Source organism: Mus pahari, chromosome 3 (genome assembly GCF_900095145.1).
Source record: "Mus pahari chromosome 3, PAHARI_EIJ_v1.1, whole genome shotgun sequence".
NCBI lineage: Eukaryota > Metazoa > Chordata > Mammalia > Rodentia > Muridae > Mus > Mus pahari.
This window is the reverse complement of record NC_034592.1, coordinates 144,512,360-144,540,078: the sequence shown is the minus strand read 5'-3', so window position 1 is coordinate 144,540,078 and position 27,719 is coordinate 144,512,360. Positions and strand designations below refer to the sequence as shown.

The window sequence follows — 27,719 nt, the reverse complement described above, 5'->3', positions numbered from 1 at the left end:
AAATATATTTCACAATATATTTTATAATATTATATTACTATGAAATATTATTTTATAATAAATATTATTATCACCTCATTATGCCCATGAGGTTGTGTTAAATCTTCTTGTAGATCTTGCCAAGTTCTGACCTCAACCTGGGGAACCTATGGCTGTAGTGTTCTGTGAGGTTGTGGTCTATAGGCTTTGTGAGTACCATCTCTTTCCTGGGCTGCAATGTTACAAGTGATGCTGTGGGAGACGTTCTGGAGTCATGAAGAGGCTCCATTTCCGGTCTTCCTACTGGTTCATGGAAGATCTAAATTCAGTTTTTCCAGTCCTGCACTTTACAGAGAAGACCTGGCTTTTGGAAGACCCATCTGCGGAACTGCCCATGACAGCCTTCCACACGATTTACTGCCGCAGAGATCCACGAGGACCATAGTCCCAGAGTCTTGTAGCTCAACTATTGGGATGGTTTCTCAGGACCTTGGGACCTGCTGGGACTGTGTCTGAAGTCAGAATTCTGGGCCTTACTGACTGCATTCATAGTTACTAAAAGACAGTCTGACACCAAAGGGCTCATTTAAATAATCTCATCCCAGACTTAACATTCTTTTTCTATTGATTAAATATGTTCTGTGAAAGCAACATAGAGTGTATCCTATCTCCTCTTCCCTTCTTTCCCTCCCTCCCTCACTACCTCTTTTCCTCCCTCTTTTATCTCCCCATCCTTCTGTAATCCCTCCCTCCTTTTCACGGGTCCATTTCCTATAGTCATATACTATTTTTGTTGTTGTTGTTGCTTTGTTCTGTGACCCATTAGTTATAGTCAGATCTATATTTGTGGCCATGGGTTTAAAATTAGCCTTTGGATCCTGATGGGCTTATCACTTGGTACCCAATTGAAGGTAAAAACTATCCCTTTCCCAGAAGCCATAGGTTACCAATAGTTCAGCAAGGAAAGTTAGGGCCCCATGAACCCTTCCTCAATTCATGATTGGATGTTGCTTGGCCCAGTCTTCTGAAGGTCCAGTGCAGGCAACTGGGGCTGCTGTGAGATTGTTTTCAATGGCTAGACCAAGCCCTGAAGAGTGTTTTGCAGTCCTTCCAGCTCTACATTCTTTCTTCTTACACCTCTACTCTATTTTCTGCCTTAGACTAGGTGGTACAACTGTCCTGCTTGGGGCTGAGGATTCAGTTATCATTTGTTCCAAGTATGTTGATCAGCAACAACGATCTAACTGTTCATGCTTTGACCCATAGATGAACCCTGCTCCCATCCTTAATCAGAGTAGCTCCTCCTTGCAGTAAACACAGACCTAGCGTTCTTATTGTTTTGTGACCCGATCATGTGCAGATTTGGGGTCTGGTTACCACCCAGGTCTCCTGAGGTCTCCTCTGGACCTGGGAGAAGTATCAGTCCACTGCTACCTCAGAGACCATGTCCTGCCCTTGTCACCTCAGCATGTGGCCCGAATTCCTATTCCTATTCCCCTGCAGCCTCGTTTCTCCCCAGATCTAGGTTCTGCTGTGCTAACTGCTCAGAGGCCTGGCTTGGAAGGTAGCTTGTTCAGTATAACTGCTTGAGTTACATACAAGCATGGGGACCTAAACTCAACCCCCAGTATCCCTGTAAAAGGATCTGGATGGAGACATTTGAATCCCTGGGGCTTGCTAACCAGACTGTCTAGCCTAATTAGGCAGCCTCTAGTTAATCAGAAATCTCTGTTTCTAAGTCAATATCCAAACACCAAAACAACAACAAAGCCCCACAAAAGAACAAAGGAGATAGTACTTCTTGAGAATTGACACCCAAGATTTTACTCTGGCCTCTGTGCGTGCATTTACACACACACACACACACACACACACACACACACACACACACACACACACACACAGAGAGAGAGAGAGAGAGAGACAGAGACAGAGACAGAGACAGAGACAGACACACACACAAACACACATAGGAGAGAGAGACAGAGAGAGACAGAGACAGAGACACACACAAACACACATAGGAGAGAGAGAGAGAGAGAGAGAGAGAGAGAGAGAGAGAGAGAGAGAGAGAGAGAGAGAGAGAGAGAGACAGAGACAGAGACAGAGACAGAGACAGAGACAGACACACACACAAACACACATAGGAGAGAGAGACAGAGAGAGACAGAGACAGAGACACACACAAACACACATAGGAGAGAGAGAGAGAGAGAGAGAGAGAGAGAGAGAGAGAGAGAGAGAGAGAGAGAGAGAACACGAACAGAGGACCATGTGAAGAATATAATAGTGTTGCGTGTGAAGTGAAGACCTGTGCGTTGATAAACCCAGAAGGTTTTCCTTAGCAGTCAGCAGCCTCCATTGGCAGCAAGGGCAGTTGATGGAGCCACAGAAAAAAACATATTTTATTGATTTCAAAAAAGCAACCAAAGTGAGAGTTCAAAATGCCTTCTGGAAAGCAGGCAGCCCTTGGCTCTAGTGAGGTGCTAATGAGCTCCCCAGCCAACTCCAGCCGACCTGTATCTTCTCAGAGAAAGACCCAGGGCCCAGCATCAAGAGGGCACCAGAGAGAGGGCTATAGAGGCCATGAATGCAGAGAGACTTCCTGGGCTCCTACCACCCCCATGCTCTGAAGTCTTTTGTTTCTTTTTCTTTTATCTTCACAAGGGGAAGCAAAGAGCCAGCATGCTGTGGGAATTCCTCCCTGTATCCTGTTCTGATCTGTTTGCTTGTATAAATGAGCTCATCTTTCAGAAGAGAGTGGGCCTGCTCCCTTGAAGGAGCAGAAACTGGAGGATTTGCTTATTCCTCTCCTGTGGTCCTTGCTACTTCCAGCATCCCGAGGCCAGACACCTTTTCCATGTAGATATCAAGGTCCACAGGTCAGGACATGGAACACAAATGCCACCTCTGGTCAGAAGTGAGCACGCCCACTCTATGACAGGGCATGCACCTGCTTTAAAGCAACACGTCATCCCCAACTCCAGATACAAGATTTCATTGTCTGACTTCCATGTGACCTATGCATCTTGATATCTTACTTTTCTTAGATTTCCATAGTAACATAGATACTTGGAGCTCTGTGCAGCGTGTAACATTCACTCATCTGTCGCGCAGAAGCCAGAGGCTCCAGACCACCGGAAGTATGTGGGCTCTGTCCCTGTTCATTGTAATGTGAGCATCTACTTTTCTTTATTCACCTTGCGTGTTGAAATTGATTTATTTTTTTCTAAATTTTGCAAGATATATTTCGCCAGCACATAGTTAAAATCTTACAGCCTGAGGCAGATATTTCTGCCAAGACCCCCTAAACATAGTACTTTAAATCATAGGAATCTACTCCCAACTCTGAGGCACAAGAAACTTACCAGACCACTAAACACTCAGCGGAGCTATGACTCATCTTTAGATGCTCTACTTTCTCTGTTTGCTCTGTGTCCCTTCACTTTCCTCTCACCGTCATACTGCAAAGTTCAGTTTAGCTTCAACCTGCCCTCTGTAGATTCCTTCACTCTTCACAAGCAGATGGGAAAATTCCCTGTTCTGAGATTTTCCACAATACCCTATTTAAATTATATATTAGGTGCTACTGACGTCTTCAAGTATTTATTGAGTAGCTACTATACGCCCAGGTACCCAGAGATACAGAGATAAGAGGTAAAGTAACCACATATATCATACCCCGAAGCTATCAGTAGAACTTTTGCCATGATGGGAAATGTTCTAGGTTCATGGTGTATGAGAGCAGACATGTATGGATAATGAGTATTTGAAATGTGGTTATGAGTAAGGAATTTTATTTTAAACTTCATATGCTTTCAATTAAATTTGTTTAAGCAGTCATGTCTGTTCTCTAGAAGTCAATAGACTTTGAAAGTGTTAACTGACTGGCCAGAATACTTTTACAAATTGTGGTGAGGGCTTTGTGGGAATCAAACAGAGCGAGCAATGGGAAGAATGACTTTGGACATGAGAGTCTTCTTAGAGGAAGTATCAGGAGATCAAAGATGTCAGGAGCTGTGGGAGGAGCAGGAAGTCAACCATAAAGGGATGAGTGACTTGGAATTCCCAGGTTGGCATGGCCATGGAGAGCAAAGGAATTGAGGGCATGCAGCATGACTAGGGAAGGTGGGTATGTGACAGGTCCATAGGCTGGAGGGGAGTCACAGAATCACATGACTCTTGTCCTTAGAATAGAGACTGATAGGGACTTGCTGGAAATTCTCACACAAGGCAGAGAAAGAGCCAGTCATTGGGCCTGTTTGTTGGCTGGCTGCTCTATACTTCTACAACACACAGTGTCCAAGCTTTATGAGTTCCTGGTGTTCATACCCAATGCTGAGTCTGGCATCAGCCTCATTTAAATTCCATGCCCATCCCCATCTCAGGCCTAACTTATTTAGGCTCCTCTAATTTACAAAGCTTCTGTACATATCAGTCTAGGGTGGCTTGTCTGCATTTGTCTCTGTGGAAAAGAAAAACTACCATCTTTACTGGGGCTATCTTTTCTGGTTGGTCCTCCTTAGTTAAGATTCTAGAAGCATTTTAGCATAAGGAAGAACTGCTGTAATGACAAGTGGATCCTTGTATAACCTTCACTTAATTGAGTGAAGGGACAGGCACAGCAAAGACACAAATAAAATTTGGGCAATTAGACTATGTTGAGCCACTGGTACCAGACCAATGTGGAAATCATGCAGCTGGTCCATGGAAGCTCAGAGGAGTCTGTTTGTACCCAGGGATGCTGTGCTTGCAGGCCACATTGAGAAGTTTGCATCACTTTCTTCAACTTTCCTGTCATTCCCATGAGTGATACTTTCTTTTTAGAACATCCCATGAAGAAAGAGGTGGGAAGTACTGAAACAGAGGTCCCCTGGGAGCTAGCCCTAGGATCTATGCTCTGCTACCTTCTAGAAGTGCATGCTGACTAGATCAGGTTCCCTCTTTGTGACCATGAGGGAAACAGACATGTATTTGTGTGTTTGATTTCATACTTGTCTCATTTTATACCTCTCTTATCTGTAGACTTGGGATGAGCCTACACACACGACAGGGCCTTTGATAAGACTAGATATGGCATGGCAGGCCCCTAATCTAATATTCAGCATTTCTTAAGTGTCATAGTCTTGGTTGTTACTGTTGAAAGCAACATTGGTGTCAACTTGGCTTAAGAGTGGTCCTGGAAAAAATGTTGGGGTTCAGTCCTAAGTATATAGTTCAGTTTTGTTGGTTTGTTTGTTTTGTAGGTATCTATGTCGTGCATTTATTATACGTATTCATTTCTACATGTGCAAATATATATGTGTCAACATTGGGTATCTGTTTAGTTGCTATCTTTTTTTTTTTTTTTTTTTTTTTTTTTTTTTTTTGAGACAGGTTTTCTCATTGAACCTGGAATCAATAGATTTGACCAGACTAGCTAGCTAGCAAGTCCCAGGACCTGCTGACTTTCACTCCACTGGAGTTACATGTGTCACTGCCCCCACTTTCCTTCTTTCCATGGGTTCTGGGGATTCAAGCTCAGGTCCTCATGATTTCATAGCAACTACTTTACCCCACTGATGGGTAAAGCCTTTAGTACTTATTTTGATCTGGGAGGAGGCAGCCATATGTAACATTGTATTAGGTTCCTTTCTGATGCCTTGATAAAATACCATGACCCATACCAGTTTCTTTTGGCTTATGATTCTAAACGGGTAAGAAGAGTCCACCATAGCTGTAGACATGGTAGCCTAAGAAGCTGAGAGCTCACACTTGAATCCACAAACATAAAGCAGAAAGACTGAACTGGAAGTGGAGTAAGACCTTTAATCTCAATGCTCACACCAGTGATACACATCCTTCTGTAAGATGGCACCACCTCGCCCTCCACAAATAATGCCACTAACACTTGGGCGCAAAGTGTTCAAATATCTGGAACTATGTAGGACACTTCTCATTCAACATATTATCCAAATCATATTATTCAATCGTATTATCCAAAATGTCATGAGAGGATATGCCATCTGGTCTAAGTTCAAACCCTAAGCTGTGAATGAGCGAGTCCCTGAAGTAGTCTCTCTCCTCTTAGCCAAGGCCCAACCAGCATTCAATCCACTCATGGTTCATTCCCATTCGCCTACCCAAATCTCTCTCCTCACCAGCCTCAAACCCAAGCTATATGCGTGGGAGAAGGGGCTGCTAGGGTTTTGTCTCCCCATTCTCTTAACTTTGGCTCTTGGGAGGTGTCTTTCTGTCCTTGTATGCAAAGAGAGCTGATGTGGAGTCCCACACATTGCAGTCTGATCTATCCCCATTGTCGGACACACAGCAGGACTCCACAGGCAAATGGAAAAGAAAAGGCTTGATCACTGTTTATTTTCCTTAATTTTCATTGTGCCTCTTTTATTTTTACCCTTGATTATAAGCAACAAAAAAACGTTCCTTTCCATTTGTCTTTCTCAACCCCCCTTTGCAGCTGTTGGTTTGAATAGCATCCACTAGACTGACCCCACCCCCTAGACTCAGAAAGGAGAAAAATTAGCTAAGAGGGAAACAAGAAAAACATTTTTAGTTCAGGGCAGGAGGCTCATTTTGCCAATCCTGCATCCTTCTGCATCACAGCCCACCACTTCCAGGGACAAAGAGATTTTTGTCATCCTGATTGTTTTCTTTAATTCCTTTTTAAATTTGAAGACAAACTTGATTGCTCTATGATCCAGTCTTAGCTTTTATAGAAAAGCCAAAGGACTGGTCAGCTGGTTAAGACTTTGCTTATTCTCATATTGTTTATTTACTCCCTCTGTCCTTCATATTTATTCATTCATCAAACAAGCTTGTATACCTGCTAATTGCCTGTATTTTTCCAGTGGTTACAGATGCAATTTGCCAAAATGAGTGATTGTCTAAGGGCACTCACTGCCTGGCTGGGGAGACTTCTTTGTGAACCAAAGATTGCAAGGAAGGATAAATAGCAAGGCAGTAAGACAATGGTTGTGGTCAGTGCACAGAAAAGCTGTTCTATGCCTTCACTCAGCTTCTCATTGACTGTGTAGCCTTTGTTAAGTGAGTCTTTCCTCCATCTGCTTCCCCCTCTGTTATAATTTAGCAATGGTAGGCGTGGCCTCAGAAGAGCCTGGGGATTATGTGAGGTTTGTCCAGTTGATTGATGGAACACCTTGTGTAGTAAGTTCTATGAGTGAATGCCCAAGGCTGTCACTTTTGTTGTTGAGTAAGGCAAACAAAGATGGTGGCACTCCAAAGATACTGGTTGGGTACTAGACCTCATCACTGATCTATAGCCATCCACCTAACTTATTATAACACAGTGCCAACCATTGTGTCCTCGGTGAGACAGTGCCAATTCTTACTGGCTTGAAACCTGCACTCTAACAGGTTTGGCTAATTGTCAGCAATAAGCCAATTAATACTAAATAACAGAGAGAAGAGAAAAGGAGAGAAACAGAGGGAGAGGGAGCGAAGGAGGAGGGGAAGGAGGAGGGAGAGGGAGGGAAGGAGGAGGGAGGGAGGGAGGGAGAGAGAGAGAGAGAGAGAGAGAGAGAGAGAGAGAGAGAGAGAGAGAGAGATTGATTTTCAATGTGATTACATCAGAAAGAAGGCTGACTCCCCCTTCTGAGGGTTTAGTTTAAATAGAAGATAATAAACACACATAACTAAGCAGCCCAGAAAGTTCTTCAGTTTATGATTTTTACCTCCTAGGCCAATTGAGAAGTTGTCTCTATGCAGGAGACAAATTCCTCTTCTGGCCCTTCCCAGGGCTTCAGACTTCTTTTTCTCCAGCAGGGTATTTCTGGGGAAATTCTAACTCCTGTTAGTCATCTAATAGGCAAAGAGAGAGGAATGGGTGTATCTTTGGAATATATTCATTCCTGCCATGCAGACTGGTTATAGTACTCAAGGATTAGCAGCATTGGCAATGCCTGGCACTTGTTAGAAATAGAAATTCTCTGCCGCACATATTCTTCTTGATTCAGAATCTGAGGTAGGGTCCTGGAATCTGCTGTAAAAAAACATCCAGATTATTTGAGTACACACTACAGTTTGAGGTGCACTGGTAAGAGGTAAATGATGACAGGAGTCCAGCATGGAATCTGCCCAAATATTGGTGCTTGATAGAGGTATTTATAGTTGTTAGCCCTGTGAGAGCAAAACTAACCAGCAGCGAATAACTCTGCCAGGATGCAGCAGCTTCTTGGAAGGTTCAATTTGAGCCATCTCCAGGAAGATGATTATAGGTTTTGAAGAAAGAAGAGAACTGAGAGGAGATACCATGTGAGTAGAGGCATAGTGATGTTTAGGGATTATAAAGTGTAGTACTTCTCAAGAACACAATTTCAGGAGAGAAAGATGCTGGGAGATATAGCAATGGACATGCAGCCCATTGGACAGGGGTCATGAAATCTGACTTTAAATCAAGGATATGTGAGCTGTGCACCAGAGACAACCAAAGGCTATTAAACATAAACCCATAAAGATCAAATTTGGAATAGGTTGAAGTGTGGTAGTAAAAATCTTCAGTGGGCAAGTAGAAATGAGACTCTAAAATTGCCAGACTAAAATTGTTACTGAAATTGAGCAGTTACTGGTAGACCAGTTGTTCATTTTGGACACATTCTATTATCTGCCTTTCTATAAGCATATGCTGATACCTTAGTGCTCTAGATATTCAGTGTCATTCATATGACATCAGTGAAGCAACACCTTTACCCTCCCATGGTCTCTAATCTCCTGGGAAATATGACAAGTGTGACATGTTATGTTTAAAAAAGGGTGTAACCCATGTTAAGCACCTGACATGCTTTAAATACTATCTCTAACAGAATCACTGCCTTTTTTTTTTTTTTTTTTAAATCTGCTAACAAGGTGCTTAGAGTGTCTTACCCAAGCATCATCTTAGCTGTCAGGAAGATTCAGAGATGTTCTGTAATATCAGGAACTTAGCAAAGAAGATATGATGTAGAATTTAGGGATTCTTCTCTTATCTGACTGAAGCATGCAGATTATAGGAAAAATCTGGAAGAACACATTGATGAGTGAAGAGACTGGCCCAAAGCCACCCCAAGTTCAAGACAAAAACAGCCTCCCATTGTGCTGCCAAGAGGAGGACGATCTTCAAAGGACATTAAAAAGGAGTGTGTCATGGTCAGTGGATGCTGTTTTCTCATGGTATTTTCAGCAAAATGTGAGGCTTCTAGGGGAGGGGTAGGTACAACCCTGAGAAAGGAATTCACACATTTCTCCTTTGCCCAACTTTCTTGGAATCTGTGTTTGTCGTTGTCTCAGTGGGATGAGTGTGGATTTTCTTTACTTCTGTGTCTCTTTATCCTCTAAACCCCATAAGTAACAGCTCATCAGCCCACAGATGAGCCATAACAGCCACCACATGTGTGTCCTGAGAATGGAAGCAGAAAAGGCTGAAGGAGATGTGGATGAACAAGGAGATCTACTAGGTAGTAAGAAGGGGACCTACTAGGTTGTAAGATATCCACATACTGGTTCATATAGTCCCACCAGCATAGAGAATAGCAGTTATTGCCATTTTTAAATCAGGGTACATGAAGTTTATAAAGGTTCTTAACCAGGACTGATGGTATATTATTGTAAGATGGATGAGGGAAGATCAGGGTTAAAGGCCAGCTTTGGCTATATGGTGAGTTTAGGGCCAGTCTAGTCTATAGGAGACACTATCCAAAAATTTTAAGAAAATGAAAGTAAATAAAAATTTCAGGTTAAATGTTACACTGTTAGATGGCTGGCCCATCCCCTTTCTGCCAAAGGTCCTCAAAATCCTGTTCTCCTTTTATTTCAGTGAGACTCAGCATCTTTAATGGGCAATGCTCTAGCCACTCCTGAGCTTGAGGCCCCAGTGATTGGAAGTTAAGTGGCTCCCAGAGGGGGTCAGGCCTACATCCTAAACTCCAGAAACTGTAAATACATTTTCTTAGATGATAAAGGGGACTTGGCAGATGTGACTAAGTATTTGGAGTTGTGAGGATTATATTGAGTTGTTTGGACTCAGTGTAATCATACGGGGTTCATAAGCGAGAACAGAGCTCAGATTTCAAGGGGGAATGTGGTAAGGCAGAGATACTGGAAAGGCAATTTTGGCATCTTAAAGATGGACAAAGGGGCTACCAGCCAAAAGAACCAGACTGTTTCTCAAATTTGAAAATGAAAGAAGCAAGGACCGGATTACCATCTAGAGTTTCCAATGATAACACAGCCTGCTCAATATCTTGAATATAGGATTTATTTCCCCTGTTGGAAATAGCAGGATGATGTGTGATGTGCTTGCTTTCTGCTAAGCCTCTAAATGTTCAGTAATTTGTTACAACCCAAGAGGTCACAATAAGAATCTACAATGTGGATTCATAATGACCTACTTTGCATACATAGACAAGGTCAGGCTTTGTTGGATATTGCCCAGCCTGGTTCCTCTGAGACTCTCTTTTCTTGTCTGGAAAATGGAAGAGCTTGATTCTCATTAGCCCTGTTTTGGCTACCATGTCCCTAATTTTCAGCTCCCTCACAGGTGCATTTTCCTGAGACCCTACCCCTGCCCTAGATGCTGCTGGCACTCAACATATTTCTGAGGCCAATGCCTATTCCCTTAACCCATGTGTGCTTCTGTCAAGAACTCAATGGAAGGGCTATGTTGACAAATGAGAGGAAGGACACTGGCATGGAGGGATACAGCCTGGAGGAGCAGGAGAGAAAGCTGCTGCTCTCCAGAGATAGAGAAATAGGTGAGTGAGGAGGGGTTCCAAGACCAGAAAAAGCTTGATGATCCAGTGGAGATGGCATACAAAAAAGTGCCCTAGATCCTCCCTAACAAAAATTCTGCATAGCCTCTCCTGGGCTCATCCCTACCAGGAGACACAAGCCAAGGGAACTCAGAGATGCAAGGATAGGTTTAGACCATCAGGTGGTGTAGCAAAACAGCTGGATGAGGGGTCAAACAGATATGAGTACAAAGGTATAGCTGATGTGAATGCATGTTCATTGCTATTTAATATTCCCTTACAAGATTAATCTCAGTAGTGACATACTTAAGTAATTAGATTTCATGTGACCTTCTGAATAGAATAATATTCTTGCTTTGCCTGTTATTGTACGCCCTGTGGCTGAGCACACAGTAGGTGGCCCATAAATATTTTGTTTAATGAATCAGCGAATACCTTGAAAGTCACAGAATACTTACATAATTTCATTCCCTCATCCTAAGACCTGCTTCAGAAATATCACATAACCTTCCTAAGACAAAACAATATTTTCAGAACCAGAATGAAAATTCCATTTCCCTGGTCTAAGCCCAGTGGTGTTTTCAGCCCAGCTCAGCTGATCAAGCCTCCCATGAAGGCTCCTCGGTGGCCTCTTGCTGGGATGAGTTCTGCTTCTAAGATTTAGCTGCCCAAGCTAGACACCTTCTGTAGGTAGACACAACCAAGGTAGCTAAACAGGCAATTGGCATCTTACTGGGGACCACACTGCACTTAGATGCATGCAGCTTGGCTTCAGTGAGTAGAAAGGGAAGGAAGAATTCCCCTAACTACAGAGCTAAAGAAGGTTATCACTACAGCTCTTGAGCATCTATTGAGTGAAGGAGCACTTATTTGTCAGGTACACAGAAGAGAACAGAGACAAAAATCTCAGGAGTACAGTGGGGCCTTCATTGCTGCATTCTGTCCATCTGCCCTTGAGCAGGGTGTCATAGGGTGAGGTGTAGCCAAATGTCCCAAGTCTAGGATATTTCTGTGTTCTACAGTGGCCATGGTCCCCAGGGAAGGTTGCCTTAGTGGTAGCACTGAAGCCTCTGGGGGACAACAGTCCATGGCTGACCTGCTGGTCACTTCAGAGCTGCCAGAATTAAGTCCAAGCCCAGTTTTCTGTGTTATGTTTGCTTTCATGTTAGTAAAATGAGGACATTTGCAAGAAACATAAAGACAAAACAATCAACATAGTAATCAGAAGACAGCATCAAGGCTGTTTCTAACAAGGTGGGGGATGATAACAAACACCCAAATTGCCCTCTGACCTCCACACATGCTGTGTAGGGACACATATGAACTTATGTATGTGCATGTGCCTATACACAATAGAAAGCAGGATAGCATTGACATACACTTATTACATATTAAACATTGACTTTTCCACTCTGTCTGTGATCACTTAATTAGGGATCACAGCAATTCTGTAATGTAAGTATCGTTATGACCATGTGTCAAATGGGAAAATGGCTAAGCTTTTCAGCCAAGTTTGAGATTTTTACTTGCTAAAGTCACTCATTTAGCAAGTGTCAGAGGTGGTACTCGAACTCAGGTCATCTGAGTCTAATTAGCATGATTTGCCTTGACTAGTGCTTACTCCTTAGCAGGCAGTTAAAATTTACCATAGTTCAGTGGAACATCTGGCATATGATGACCCATCTCTGAGATATTTGTCGTATTGATTTTTGCTGTCCAACATGGCAACCATTGGCCACATGCTGCTCTTTAAACTCAACTTTAAGTAGATTAAATGTCATTAAAAATAAAATTAAGCAGCACTTGTGTAAGGAAACATAACTGCATAGCAATTTCTGGCTTCACAACATTCTGTTGGGTGGTGCTATTAGACCAGTGGCACATCCCATGTTTGGTCAGTTAGTAGACAGGCTGAACTCAGATCCCCCAGGACTTACAGAGGGCATTGGAAGAGGATTCTAGTCTTAACCAGGTTAAGAGAAAACAGAATGGATAAACATTCTCTTTGTGGGCCAAGTTCCTGGAAAGATCACAGACTAGAAACCAGAGGCTCATGGAATCCAGATGCAACATCAAATGGCAAGGGAAGGGGCAGTTTCCAGGAGTCAAAGGGACTAGTGTAAACACCCAAGAGATTTATCTGTGAGCTCAGCAAGAACTGTTCTGACAGTCTGCTGTGTGGGTGAATCTGCTTCCAAGTGTGGGGGAGGGGGGCAGTAGAGACAAAGGGTACCCGCATACTTGTCCGAGGTCAGCACTATTTGTCTTACCTCAGAGTTAGTTTGAAATGTTGAATTATTTTTCCCTCTGTCTACTAAAGCAGCACTGGAATTTTACCAAATTCATCAAGAGATTTACAGACCCTGCAGCATCTGTGATACTGCCTCATTGAGTGGTTGAACTTTTCCTGGAAGATGAGGAAGCTCAAGGGAATTACAAATCTGGAGTGTAGGTCACTGTACAGAAGGTGAAGAAAAGGGCCTTCTGATATTACAGGGGTATTGGTATCCTCCAAAGGCTTCCCCTGTTGGGCATGAGGACAGATATAAGATTGTGAACCATGTGGGGATTTGGAAGTAATCTCTGAATGGTCAGGTAATGGGACAGGTACATTAGGCAAGGGTTCATCAAATGGAGTTTAATGACAGTGAAATGGATCAACCTGATAGATGGATGTACAGAAGTGTCTGTAAAAACAGGAGATAGAGGTAAAGAGTATGCCTGAATGAGTATTTATATGAGAGAGAGGAAGAGAAGGAAAGAGGAGAGGAGGAGGAAAGAAGGGAGGGAAATGAGAATGAAAAGAAAGAAAGGGACTACAGTTCCCATAAGCCCACGGGGGCAAGGTGATGGGCAGCATCTAGACAAAATGAACAGGCCTTGCCAGTCATGTGGCTATATCAAGTTCCATGCAGGCTCTTGGGGAAGTTGGTGCTGCTGCTGCTGTGTGATTACCACGGACAGACCTTGGGACTGAGGCCGGCGCTGGTAGCTGGAGATGGCGGACACACCATCAGTGTATGAGACCAGATTTGAGGCGGCCATGAAGGTGATCCAGAGTTTGCCAAAAAATGGATCATTCCAACCAACAAATGAAATGATGCTTAAGTTCTATAGCTTCTACAAACAGGCAACTGAAGGACCCTGTAAACTTTCACNGCCTGGATTCTGGGATCCTATTGGAAGATATAAATGGGATGCTTGGAGTTCGCTGGGTGATATGACTAAAGAAGCCATGATTTGCATATGTTGAAGAAATGAAAAAAGATTATTGAAACTATGCCCATGACTGAGAAAGTGGAAGTGTTGCTGCATGTTATAGGTCCATTTTATGAGATTGTAGAAGACAAAAAGAGCAGCAAGAGCTGCTCTGACTTGACCTCAGAGCTTGGTAATGTCCTGACCTCTTCAAATGCCAAAGCTGATAATGGTAAAGCAGAGAGCAGCGATAGTGGGGCAGAGTCTGAGGAAGAAGAGGCCCAAGAAGAGTTAAAAGGAGCAGAACAGAGTGGCAGTGATGATAAGAAAATGATGAAGAAATCAACAGATAAGAATTTGGAAATAATTGTTACCAGTGGCTATAAAGATAGCTTTGCTCAGGATATACAGAATGACATTCATACTGATTCTTCCTGGAGCACCAGAAGCAGTGAAGATGCAAAGCCTGGAGATCGGAGCTCGAAGCAGACAGGAAACAACATTGTCTGTGTTCACCAAGATACAAATGAAGATCCCAGTGAAGATGCTTCAGGAATACATCATTTAACAAGTGATTCAGAGAGTGAAGTATACTGTGATTCTATGGAGCAATTTGGACAAGAAGAGTATTACTTAGGTGGTGATCCTAATCAGCACTTGGAAAGTTCTGGTTTTTGTGAAGATGCTCAGCAATCTCCTGGAAATGGCAGCATTGGGAAAATGCAAATGGTAGCAGTCAAGGGAAAAGGTGAAATGAAACACGGAGGAGAAGATGGCAGAAGTAACAGTGGAGCACCGCACAGTGAGAAGAGAGGTAGAGAGAGCGAGGACTTCTCCAGTATCAGGAAAGGGAGAGGGCATAGAATGCCACATTTGAGTGAAGGAACCAAGGGTCGGCAAGTAGGAAGTGGAGGTGATGGAGAATGCTGGGGCTCAGACTGGGGGTCCAGAGGCAGCCTCAACGAGCAGATTGCTCTTGTGCTCATTAGATTGCAGGAGGACATGCAGAACGTCCTTCAGAGACTTCATAAACTGGAAATACTAACTGCTTCTCAGGCGAAATTATCTTTGCAGACAAGTAATCAAACCTTCTCACAGAGACCAGCTTGGTGGCCCTTTGAGATGTCCCCTGGTGCATTAGCTTTTGCTATTACATGGCCTTTTATTGCTCAGTGGTTGGTGCATTTGTATTATCAAAGAAGGAGAAGAAAACTAAATTGAAGAAATGGCTTTTTACTCAAGAAGACTGCTGAGCCCAGATGACCTAAGAGATGGACTGGAAATGAAGTGGAATTCACAAGAAAATCTCAGTTCTGATGATTACATTTCTTTTTTGTCCAGTAGTTTGGTTTATATACATAAATATTCTTTGCACTACACAAATGGTAACATTTTAAAGACTAATATTGCTGATACTTGAAAAATCAATGTCAACTAGATTTTAAGTAGCATCCATAGACTTACTACTCTTTTTGAGCTTGAAGGACTAAGTTATTAATTATTGTTCAGTAATGATCACCTAATTTTTTCCCATAGGAATTATAAGCTGCACTTCTAAGGCATCGCTCCAATTATGAGATAAAATTTATACTTTTTACTTTTCTAAATTAAACACAAGAAAGAATGCAAAAACAAGAGTGATTTTTAAGAGGTTAAATCGATTTTCTATCAGTCACTGAACTGTCAGCTATGCAGCAGAACACTGACAGAAGAATCCTCTACGTTGTGTGTGGTCAGCTACACAGCAGAACACGGACAGAAGAATCCTCTACATTCTGTGTGGTCTGCACAGGAGACTGGGCTTTGTTTAGTGGCTTGGTTTCCCTGGCTCAGGGGAACTCCGAAAATCATCGACCTTGTACTGTGCTTACTGATTTACTGGACAGACAGACTTAACTTGAAGATGGAAATGAAGAATAGGCCTAATGTAGGTGTAAAAGTGTATTCCAACTCTAGGATGGTTAATCAGGCTTTAATTCAACCATACACACTTAATCCTTTGTAACCATTTTTCTTTAAGTGAGGATATCTACTGTCGGCTTCATAGGGTGCTTTGCAATAAAATGAAAACTTATTTATACTGTTTTTACTAAGGTAACAAAAAAAGAAAAGAAAGAAAGGAGAGAGGGGGAGGGAAGACTGAGCAGAGAGGGGGAAGAGAGGAGAGAAAAGAGGAGAAGGGAAGAGAGAGAGGAGGGGAAGAAAGGGAAGAGAGGGGAGAGAGGAAAGAGGAGAGGGACAAGAAGGGAGGAGAGAGGGAAGAGGGAGAGAAGAGATGGTAGAGACAGAGACAGGGAGAGGGGGAGGGGGACTTCATAGGGGATGGGGAAAGGGAGAAAAGGGGGAAGAAACATTCTCGGGTACACATAACTCAAGTGTCTTTTTCCATGCAAGTAGTTCATGATAGGAATGACATAGGAACATCATTGCTCTGATGACAGCTCCAAGATCTTACAGAACCTGCAGATTACATGAACCAACCACCTTTACACCCCAACCTGTTCTAACTGACCCTCTTTCCCGAGGCTACTTTCATGGTTGTGTCCCTCTTGAATTGCTGTGTGCCTGTCTGTTCAGATAGAATCCTACAGGAGAGCATGGCTGCTCCTCCCAGTCCTCCACCCTTGCCAGTCACTGATCTGGAAATTTCCCAAGTGCTTCCTGCCTGCCTCTCAGAGCTTGCACTGACCTGTACCACTGAGGCCCACAGGGACATCTATATTCTCCCTACTGAAGTAGATCACCCTCCCCTTGCTTCTGTCCTAGACAGCCTCTGTTCTAGCTCGCTAAACACACTGTTCCTAAGAATCACCTGTTCTTCACATTGTCTCCCTGATTTCCTTAAGATCAATTTCCTACTCTCAGTTCTAGCTTCAACCTTCATTACACATTTCTAAGAACCTCATCGCAATTTGTCTCTCTGTCCAGGTCAGAGCAACATTTGTTCTTGACATCATTTTACACCTGCAGATGCTACATCTTTCTGTTGTTCAAACAGTGCTCTCTCTCCTTGGAGGAGTGCCACTTACTTAGAAGCAATAAATAGTTCAGTCCCACATTCCTCTCATTTGATGCTTGTCAACATTTGTCAGTTGTGTATTTTCTTAGGTGTCTTCTCACATAGATAGACAAGCTGTGAGCTCAGAGCATCGAGGATAGCATGGTAGGTGAACAGTGTAGGTCCAAGGTCTCTACCTACCTAAGTTCATCAGTTACCCAAGCTCAGCTACAGTAAGTGGTGATCCTAAACCTGTTAGGCAAAGTCAGCAATGACCAAAGTGTTCTCTGCACCAGCATCACCTAAGAACATAATTGGGAACTCCAAGGCCTGAGGCCAACCTTCGATGTACAGAATCAGAAATTCTGCTATGGCTTTGTAGCCTATGGTGAGACCAGCTCTTTAAGTGATCCCTCAGCACATTATAGTTAGAGACGTGCTTACTAGAGGCGACTGCCATAGCATAAAAATATCAACAAATTCTTGCGATTCAAATGGAAGAAAATTTACCAGTTAATGGAAACTCTTCTCTATATGGTGACTTGGAGCCCAGGCTCCTCTTATCATTTGTCCACCACCTTCTCTGCTGCATCAAATATCTAGTGAGAAGTTTATTTCTGTTATTTGTTTTGATAGGCAAAGCCTGAAAGGCAGTGTGCATGCACTTATTTTTCAGTGTCTGGAACTCAACTACAATGGCCATACCCATTTGCATGGGAACCTGGAAATGTTGGTACCAAAGAAGTCATGGGTACCAACTTCATTTGTTTATGAACAATGTGATAGTGATAGTCCTTTTCCAGAGAGATGGTATTTATCACCCTTCGAACATTGACTGAGATCTCGTAACAGCAGACCTTATCTGTGCTATGGTGACAGAGGAGGGTCTTACTCACCCAATTAAAATAATTTAGACAGAGTGGTTGAGAGAAACCAGCACAATGTACAACAGGGATCAGAGAGGTGGTTAGAGGCTCCTCCTTCAGTGACATATTTGTGAGGTAATGGAGGATGAATAGAGACAGTTTGCTGTTTGTGACTGGTACTTCTGTGCCAAACATGAACTTATGGTATTTTCAACACTATATAAGAGAGAATAGGATGAAGAAAACAAAGCTTAGAATGGTTAAGTGGCTTGTTCTGACCATACAGCTAGTTAGCTCTGTGTGTGTGTGAGAATGTGTGTGTATGTGTATGTGAATGTGTACCTTTGAATGAGTGAGCAAGTATGTATGTATGTGTGTGAGAGTGTGAGTGTGAGTGTGTGTGTGTGTGTGTGTGTGTGTGTGTGTGTGTGCTGGGTCTAGAGCTTAGAACCCCAAGGATTTGTATTTTTAATCAACAACCTAGTATGCTATTAGTGTAAATTCTAGCAGCGTCCCCTCTGATCAGCATGAGGATTATGGAGCTCAGAACTGGAAGGAAGTCTGGAAGTAGCTTTATCCATGTTTCCATTAGAAGCTTTGGGCATTCTGCCTCAGAATTTGACTTCTTCCTTTCGAGTCTCTCCCTTTAGAGAGAATCCTGGGTGGACATGATAGCCTCTGCAGCATCCAGATGTCAGCCTCCCACCAGGTCCTTTTCAGTCATATTAATCTGTTTTCAGTTGCTCTAACAAATACCTGAGGCTGAGGCTTTTGAATGAAAAAGGATCATTTACTTCACAATTCTAAAGACTTGGCCATGTGCTTCTGAACAGCTCTCATGGTGGCTGTCAATGTGGCCAGGAACATAAGCAAAGAGAGATAACATGCCGAGTCAGGAAGTCAAAGACCAAAGAGGGGATAGTCTTTCCCTTATATAACAATTCATTCCTAAAGAAACCAACTCATTCCCTGAGACCAGCAACATCCTTAATGATATGAGAAAGCCTTTTCCTATCAGAGGTAGTTAGCCTGACAAGACTCAATATATCTGGAGCCTCCTGTACTGATTAACTAATCTTATCCCACTGTGAAGTCCAGTTCCCACTAAAGGGATGAAACATATCCTCCACTTAAAGCAGGGATAAAAGATAGAGGTCATTTTGGCCAAATGTGCTTGCTAGCCTGGCTTGGGTTTGGGGACAATATATATATTCATCCGTTGAGGCCTATGCTTATGGCATAAGAACTTTTTGAGGAACACAAACAAATTGAATATAAACACCTAGGGACACACTTCAGCTCCCTTTAGAAGCTGAGTATTGTGTGTCAACTGCATCAGGCCTACAACAGCATCTCCTCATCATATTTGAAGTTGCACAGCCTGAGAATGAGCTCAAGTCTACACAAACCCTTAGTCAACTCTAGCTGTGCCTGGTCCCTTCCTTAAGATACATGTATGGAGGCTCCTTAAACACCAACTTTCACAACTCAAAGCTGCACTATTAACAGGCTTATCTGAGTTCCCTCTAAGTGCCAGGTAGTCCCAATCAACATTGAGCTAAGAGAAATCCTTCATTTTGGTAAAAAATTAGATTAAATGTGTTTTTTCAAGTGAATTTAGATATTGCAAAGCTGTCCTTTTCTTGTAAAGCAGTTACTTCTAAGTTGAAAAAAAATAAATGAAGTATTTTCTTAGCTGTTTTTGTTTTTTAAAAAAATCAGAGTCTTAAATATTTCAGCCATCTGTTCTCTATTATTTCTGCAACTCTGTGTTGAATATGTAGGGGGTGGGGTGGGAGAGATTTAAATGGCCATTGAAATTGTTTTAAGTAATTAAAACTGATAAAAACTGTAAGTTTTTACCTAATCCCTGGATGATTTGATTGGAGTCAGCCAGATGTAAAAATGCCTGCGACAAATTATTCTGTGCCTATATGACATGCAATTTTGACAAAATATCTTTAAAACAGCTGCTAAGTATGCAATCTGGGGATTTGACAGTGCAGAAGGACAATTCCGTGGACTCAGGAACGCTTGGCAAAAATCCAGTCTAACTTTGGTCATTAGAATGAATTGTGTTCATTCAAGATGAAACCATGTGTGGATAATGGGAAAGCAAGTAAGACTCCTGACTTTTCTGTGTGCAGCCAATGTGCTGTCGGTGCATATGTCTGGGTAATACCAGAGTTCTGGTCAACCTCCTCTTTTCTAATCCATATGGCATTTTCCTCATTGAGTTCTCTATAATTCTAACAACAGACGGAGCATCTGTGACACCCATCTTATGTTCTGCAATTTCTTGCTTAAATGTGGCTCTATTTTCCAATTATTGGCTTTGACACTTACTGTCATCTGACCTTGAGTTTGTCATTTAGCTCTTAAAGGATGAATACACACACACACACACACACACACACACACACACACACACACTAAATGTTTGTTATGCACATAAACTCACAGTTTGGGAGAGAGAAAATGATCAATGCATATTAGCCTCCTCTTATGTTCTCTGTCAACATTCTAGAGGAATGTTTCCTTTCAAGGATAAGAACTTTCTTAAGTTCCTTGGTAGACATTTGATGTGTCTCTCAAACATGAGAGAGTGAATGATTGGCAGGTGAAAAAATTAAACTTATTTCCTCAGTATCTCTCCTACCAGCACTGATTGTCCCAAACTTAAGGATCTCTCCAAGTTCTTGTCAGTATGTGGTGACTGTCCATGGTAGGGTTGCACCTATCCTATGCAGCATTCACCACTTTGTCAGAGTGTTTATGTCCACATCTGTTCTTACTTGTTTCTGCGTATCATGGGATTTCATCTTCCTGTGCTCCTGAGGCCTTCCCTTTCTGCTTTCTGCTGGCTGGGGCAATTAGTGATTTCATCAGTGTTCCTAGCCTGTAACTCATCCCTGTATCCACCCTCCTGAGAAAGAACACTTTGCTTGGTTTAGCAACATGAGGATTGTGGTGGCTATAACTCATAGCTACTTGTTATTTGCTAAGCACTTTAAATGTACCATTCTGTTTAGTTCTCCTGAAACCCTTTAACATAGATGCTAAGTATTTCCCTTTATAGCACTGAAGAAACTGAGGCTAACTTGCCTGAGGACTACAGCTTAGATCTAACTCTGTGCCTTCCAGGCAGGCTTTGTGAAGAAGTGAAGTTCACAGACCACTCTGCATCCCTTCAGAACTGGGACCCCATGACTGATGTCTTTTGGTCTTGTCCCTGTTTCTCCAGTTGAAACTTGTCAGCCCTACACATGGTTTCTTCTCTCAAATGTTAGATCCCTGGAGTACTGGCTCCATACCAGCAGTTGATGATGCTTTTTGCTTCATGGTCTTTCTATGACAGATCCCATCCAGTCTCATTATTTTAATTATGACTAGAGTTGCTGATGAATCTCATAGCCATCTCTCTTGCCTGGACAATTCCGCCAAACTTCCAGTTAATTACCTCCCAGAGACATTCTTGCAGATGACCACAGGCACCTCCAGCTGAACTTGCTCTTCCTGTAGTTTTGATTTCCATTAATGATCTCCCTACTTATTTCACCTCTAATACTAGAAAGAAATCCGAGATTCATTTTAAGTTCCTACCTCACCTCATCTTCACATCTAATCAATCAGTGTGGTCCTGACATTTTAGCTCCTATCGCTGGACAGAATTCTTTACTATCATTACCCAATCCCTACATTGGCACTTGTCAGCCCTCAACTTGATTCTTGCAATGGATTTGTAGGGTGGTGTATGTCTGAGGGTAAATGTTGATTTTGAAGCAGTATGTAAGTACATAAATGAACACAAATCATAACTGAATACACAGATATAGGGAACACTTGACCAAAATGTGATATATAACTGTCACCCCCAAAACCTTTTTTTTGCATACTTTCTGCATTAACTCTCATTCTCAATAGTATTGGGAATTTTAGTCCCTTTTCTCTGTTTTTGAATCTTATGTAAGTAGAACCATTTGTGTGTGTGTGTGTGTGTGTTTCTGACCATATTCTTCATTAAAAAGAGTATTTGTGAGTTTAGCTCATTGAATTTGGCATTCTGTGCATTCACTATTTTATTCTTACATAGGGCAGCATTGTGTGTATATACAAAACATGTTCACTGTCTTATAAAGACTTTTCTTGCTACCTATTTTAGTTTTATTGAACACTGCTGTTATGATCATTCTATATGTGTTTGTCTGTATAGTACTTTGACTCTATTTCTTTAGATATATAATCAAGAATGGATCTATTCTTTGAGTTAAACAGGTACCAACAGGTAGAATGGGTTATTGTTGACAGCCTTGTAATGTTAGGCATTCTAATGTTAGGCATATGGAGAGATCTCACTGTGATTTTAACTTGCATTATACTGAAGATTGTTGGATTCAACACATTAACACACACACACACACACACACACAAAGATTATCTGTTTTCTATCTATCTATCTATCTATCTATCTATCTATCTATCTATCATCTATCTATCTATCATATATATGAAACAATGTTCTTAAAAATATTCATTTTAGTATCTCCTAGCTATATTTCTGCTCTGTGTTTTGGTCACATTTAAAAAAGAATTTTATTCCTTGAAATAAAAATATTCTTATTTTATTTTAGAATATATATTATTCTACATTCCACACATAAGCCTATATAATCAGTTTAAGATGATGTTTTTTAAGTGAGATGTTATATGGAGATGATGATCCACTTTATCCATATGGATATCAACTGATAATGTATGATGACAAAAGTATTGTTGCCTCAATTCATTGCACTTAGACCTTTGCAACGTGTTAGGTGACTATAAATGTGTGGGCTCATATCTAGCTAGATCCCCCATTCTTTTCTGTTGATAGCTTTGTTTATTAATATTTTGATAACTCATTGTCTTGGCTATACTAAATGTATATTATACTTTGAAATCCACATGAATCCTAAGACTCTCTAAGCATAAAACTAAACAACAGCTAATTATTATCTCATGTATCTGTGAGTCTGCTAAGCATTGGCAGATAGTTGCTGCGTTTGGCAACCTGTCTCTATTTTGAGCTGTGAGTCAGGCCATTTCAATCTCTGTTCTGGAAAAAGCATCCTCCAGAATTAAGGATTCTTATAGGAAGGGCAGAAGGGCAATAAGGCACATCCTGCTGCAGATGAACTTAAGCTGAGTGTTGAGAACAGTGCTAGAGGCACAGTAAACATGAGCAAAAGGTGCTGTGCGCTATGCTGACCCCCACTCTCTCTTCATAAGTTTTGTATTAACTGTTTAGAATCCTGCGTACTTCTCTATACATGTTGACAAGTATGTCAACCACTTAAAAAGAAAAAAATAAACTTTGGGATTTTGCCCCCAAATTTTCATTTTCTATATAAGAATTTTGAGAAAACTTGTCATTGACTAAAAATAAAATTTCCAGTCCATGAGCCTTAGTAAAGCCTTATCCATTGAGGCTTTAGTTTTTAATTAATTAATTAACTAATTAATTAATATATAGAGAATCTTAATATAGTGCCAAGACTGTTCTCTTAATAAAAACATTGTTGTATTTTTATTTACATATAAGTAAATGTGTGGGCACACATGCTATTGTGTACATGTGGAAGCCATAGGACAACCCATGGGAATCAATTCTCTCATTCTACCATGTGGGTTCTGGGCATTGATCTCAGGTTTCAACTTTGGTGGCAAGAACCATTACCCACTGATCCACCTTTTTGATCTACCTTGACAGTTCTCAAATTCTAGGGCTCAAATGAGCCTCCTGCCTCACCTTTCCATATGCCTGAAACAGTAGACAAATGTTGCTATACCAAGCTTCCTAGTAGTGCTGTAAAGGTTCATTTACTTCATTTTTGCTTTCTTTGATTTTCATCTTTGGTGACAATGTTTTGTTTTTCTTCAGTACTGGGGATTAAACCCCCGGCCTGGTGCACACTAGGCAAGTAATCTATTAATGTTTTATATCTGCACCCTATTATTTCTTGATATACTTTTTTTACCTTTGTTTTTTCAGTTTGTCTTTATGACATAAAAATACTAGACAACTGCACACATTAGATCACATGATGCTACCTGGCACATTGAGCCTCATTATCTTTTTATATTTTAGTCTTTTCTTTTCACTCCAAGGTGGTCAGATTAAGTAATTTCTACTGATATTTAATTACTTTCTTTTTTGTTGTGCAGAAAAAGTGCTAGTAACACTAGAACAAAGTTTTTGTTTTGGGTTTGGTACATTTTAGTGATGAAATTGTATCATCAATCCACCCACTCGTCCACCCATCCATTCATCCACTCATCCATCCATCCATTCATCCACTCATCCATCCATCCAGCCAGCCAGCCATCATCAATTGATCCACCCATCTATCAGTTTATCCATCCATTTAACTTTCTGTTCCTCTCCTATGGCTCTCTTTTGTTCTTTCACTATTTTGAATTTCCTCTCACTCCCTCATTACATATATAATAATTATTTTAATGTTTTCATCTGCAGATTCTAACTTCTCAATCGTATTTGGGGACTGTTTATTTCCTAGTACCTTGTTTATTAGTATTTTACTTCCCATTTCTTCACAAGGAGCCCAGACAATATGCTCTAGGCAGTCTGATTTATGTCAATTTTCTTTAAATGGTATTGAATTGTATCCTGGCAGGCAGTTAAATTGCTTGGCATGTCCTCCTGAACCTGTCAAGGTTGTTTTCTTCCTTGTTAAGATGTATCTATTTTGGTTTTTGTCAGTCATCTTCACATGTGGTCCTTACTTTCAGACATGGTACCCATGACTATGACTTGTTCTTTCTGGAGCCTCAACTGGAGTCTCTCCCAAAGAGATGGAAATGCTTACAATCTCCCAAGCACCTTATAACCTCTGATCTTTCTGTTCAGCTCTCAAGTCTCCTTTACCTACTCTTTGTTAGAGCTGATAGAATACTTCTTTGCATACATACAGGCTAGCCATTGTCTAAAGAATGGCAAAGACACTGTTTTCTGATGATTGGGCTTATACACTATACCCCCACCACACACACACACACACACACACACACACACACACACACACACACACACCATCTCTCAGATTCCAGTCTGTCTCTTCAGTGCAATGAGAACTGCCACGCTGAGCTTGGACACCACCTCCCTGTGTTGGATCTGCAGAATTCTCCCAAGCAGGGAGTTACCATAAATCCAAATGCATCTGTATTTTTCTTCCGTTAGTGACAAAAATCCCATGCTGCAATATTAAAACTCAGATTGTTTTGTAGCTTATTAATTGTTTTGTCAGGGGATCAAGCCTAGTGCCTGTCAGCCAGTCATGGCCAGATGCAGAAGTCCTTGTCATAGCACAGAGAAGATTGAAGTCATCATGTTTGCCATCTGCCGTTATATAGTATGAACTATATCAAGGTGGGATTTGTCCTGTTTATGGTTGTACCCTCATTTTCTAGTACAACACCTGCTGCAGAATTGGTACATAAACAATATGTATTGCTTTGATCCATAGCCATGCCCCATCTGGACATTCACTAATCCACTGAGGATAGATATCATGGTCAGTTGAGTGAACAAGTATGCGACTGGTAGCTGGCCCCAGTGAATCCTGCTTTTCTCCTATTCTATGAGCTTCTCAGAATCATAAAAAGAAAGCAGCACAAGAGATGCATGTTGAGATGCCACCCATCCCACAGCTGCCTCAGATCTAGTGGAGACATTGAAGCCTTAAGATGCCAACGGTGTGTTCAGCAGCTATATGCTAACTTGAGCTCTGCTTAGATCCCATTCCTGCTTCCTCCTTTATAGTTGTCTTTTTTTCTAATTTTTTACATTCATTAAAATACTTTAAAATAAAACAGTCTAAGAGTATAAGTTAAGGCATAGGAATACCAAAGAGTAGAGGATTATGTGAAGTCAAGTTGCACAGTGTGCATTGAGAGGGAGTTTGCCTTACATACCACAGTTTTGTTACCATGTGCAATGAATAAGGAGTGAATGGCTCATTAGTCCATCCTTATTATGGCCTGTTGCTGATGCAGGCTTGAACCCAGGCATCCTAACTGAGTGGTGCAGATCCCAGGGTGCCCTGAATGTGAAGAGAAGCTGACCCAGTGTGAAATCCTACCTTGCATCCTTAACTCATGATGGCAATATACTGAGCCTGACTCTGGGTTACACAGTGTTCTTAATAGGGCCCACTCATAGGCAGCTTTCTCATAGGTAGCTGTGCTATGTTTCCCTTTCTTTAAATAACAGAGAACCTGCAGCTGGCAAGTCAGAGAGGCTAGTGAGATACCAAACCTATATTCAGCTTAGGCAGAATCTGAAGCCTGAGCCCATGGAACTCTGGGAAGGAGACTACAACCCATTGTGCAATGGGAACCTCTTCAGAGGACAGAGATATTATACAGACTCCTAATGATGCATCTATCCAGGTGCCCTTGTGTCTCCCATGTCTCTTCTGACCCATTAGTGCAGGTGACAAGAGGCATATTGTGCACCTTGTTGTGAAGTGGGATTCTTGTCACATCCCTGCTTCTACTACTAATAACACCACATTATCTAGACATCAAGAAGTAGAGTTGGGGAAAGATGCATAAAAGATACTAATCACCAGGGACTCTGGGCCAATTGAACTTCATGCTCAGCCCTATCCATACCAGCTTTGTAGATTTCAGCTAATGAGTCCATCTTAGACTTATCTGCCTCCTTAGGAAGCAGAAGTGTCACATTATCAGTATAATAGCAGGATACTGTAGGTGACATAATAGTAACTAAGACCCCAAGGTCAGAGATGAGGAAGGTTTGATTACTGTTTGCATTCTTTGGCCATTGGCCTACACAGGTCCTTCTATCAGAGCCCAAGACAGTCAGACATCTACTATCTGGAACCCAACGATGACCATGACAAAGAATCAAGAGAGTTTCAGTATTTTCACTTGAAAACTGCTACCTCTTCTTATCTCTTTGGGGGTGCCACAATCAGCATTGATAAGTAGGTCACGATGGTAAAAGGGCAGAGTCAACAGCAGACACCTGGCAGATGGAGGCTGCCAGGTGGGGCCATGGTGGAGGGAGCTGCCATAGGTCGGGTCACTGAATAATGCATTGTCCAGGTGGACCCTGGCATGCAGGCCTCTGACTTGCTTTGGTTATTAAAGTTAGTAAAATATGAGGTTGATGAACTTTTGCCTTGCTGAATGGAAACCTGAACAGCTACTGGGAGCATAAACAATCCTTATCTTTAAAATCATAAAGTGATATATGAAGATTAAAGACGGGTCTGTATGCACATGTGTATGTTCATCTAAGTGTATAAAAGTGTGTGGAAGGTTCAGAGGCCAATGCCAGGTATCTTTTATTATATTTTTTGCCTTTCTTGTGAAAAGTCTCTCACTGAACCTGGAGCTCACTAACTGTGCTAGGTTGGATGAGCTCCCAGCATCCTCTTATTCCTGCTTCTTCTGAGCTGGGATTACCTATGTACACTGCTGTGCCTGACTTACATGGGTGCTAGGGATTGAAACTCAGCTCTTCATACTTCTGTGATCAACACTTCCCTGACTGAGGCATCTCTGTAACCTCAAAGACAGCTTTAAACAGACAATCCTGCCATCTAGCCACATTTGGAATTCTTCTGTCATTTGTTTGTATAGGAATTTGGTGGATACTCCAGGAGAAGTGAGTATCCTTCTATTTTACATATTTTAAGGTAACGTTGCGTCCACAATCATTTTGTGTATTCCTTTATGGTCTTGGACATATTTATAATTTAACAGTCTCATAAAAATTTTGGCAGTGAATGTGCACTCCTGTGTTGGTTTTCTCATGCTGTGTAAGAAATGACTTCAAACTTGGCAGCTGAAAACCAAACATCCATTATCTCAGAGTCCTGTGGTCCAGAGGCTGGGGCACAGTGTGGC

General features: G+C 41.7%; 1 protein-coding gene and 1 pseudogene across 7 annotated transcripts in view; both read left to right on the top strand.

Annotated features, from left to right (window-relative positions):
* Ptprt (protein tyrosine phosphatase receptor type T) overlaps positions 1 to 27,719 on the top strand; it is a 1,084,881-nt gene that overhangs the window by 427,392 nt on the left and 629,770 nt on the right. The window lies entirely within an intron of this gene.
* Positions 13,705 to 15,140, top strand: LOC110319335 (annotated as a pseudogene).